Here is a 1293-nt window from a genome sequence, read left to right as displayed (position 1 = left end):
TTATAACCCTTGAACCGGACCTTGTGGTAGGACCTTTGCGGATGATGGGAACCTCAGTTATGGGGACTCCAACATCCCCTCCCTCTTGAACAGGTTCTGTCCTCAGAACATCTCCGTCATCTGCAATATAAGGAGACAGATCAGACACATTGAACATTCGGGAAACCTGGAACTTACCTGGCAGCTCTAGCCGGTAGGCATTGTCATTGATTCGGTCGAGCACTCGGAATGGTCCGTCCCCCCGTGGGGATAGTTTGCTCTTCCTCTCTTCCAGGAACCTCTCTGGCCTCATATGGAGCCACACCCAGTCGCCTGGTTGGAAGATAACTTCGGTGCGCCCCTTGTTGAGCTTGATCCGGTTCTGTTCAGCCTTCTTCTCCAAAGTCTCCTTGACTTGCCGGTGCAAGTTCTTCACAAACTCAGCCTTTTTGTCACTACTCTGGCTAACTTGCATGGCTGGGGACAGTGCGGATAGGTCCATGGGAGTCTCTGGTCTATGGCCATACACGATCTCAAAAGGGGAGAGGTTAGTAATAGAGTGTCTTGCATGGTTATAAGCAAACTCAATGAAAGGCAAACAACTCAACCAATTTCTAAGATTCTTACCCACCGTAGCCCTCAACAACTGAGAGAGTGTACGGTTTACTACCTCGGTCTGACCATCAGTCTGTGGGTGGCAAGTTGTAGAGAAAAGGAGCTTGGTTCCAAGATTTTTCCACAAGGTCCTCTAGAAGTGGCTGAGGAATTTTGTGTCTCGGTCGGACACAATGGTACGAGGCACTCCATGTAAGCGCACCATTTCCTTGAAGAAGAGATCGGCGGTCTGGCTTGCATCATTGGTCTTGGAACACGGAATGAAGTATGCCATCTTGGAGAACCTGTCCACTACAACAAAAATAGAATCCTTGTGTTCTATCTTCGGCAAGCCCAGCACAAAGTCCATAGACAGATCGACCCATGGTGTAATAGGAATAGGTAAAGGCATGTGTAAACCATAAGGATGCGACCTGGATTTGGTTTTGAGACAGACAGTGCACTTGGCGCAAAGGCTCTCGACGTAGCGCCTCATCCGGGGCCAATAGAAGTGGTCGGACAGGACGCTCAGGGTTTTGTCTCGACCAAAATGCCCCATCAACCCGCCCCCATGAGCTTCTCGGGTCAGTAAGTCTCGCATGGAACCATGAGGAATGCACAGGCATTTTTTCTTGAAAAGAAACCCGTCCTGCTGATAGAATGGACCCATGGCTCCCTTAGCCGTGTTACTGTAAAGCTCAGAAAAATCAGGGTCAGTTC

This window comes from Brassica oleracea, unplaced genomic scaffold (genome assembly GCF_000695525.1).
Source record: "Brassica oleracea var. oleracea cultivar TO1000 unplaced genomic scaffold, BOL UnpScaffold00613, whole genome shotgun sequence".
Lineage (NCBI taxonomy): Eukaryota > Viridiplantae > Streptophyta > Magnoliopsida > Brassicales > Brassicaceae > Brassica > Brassica oleracea.
Note: the sequence above shows the minus strand (reverse complement) of the source record.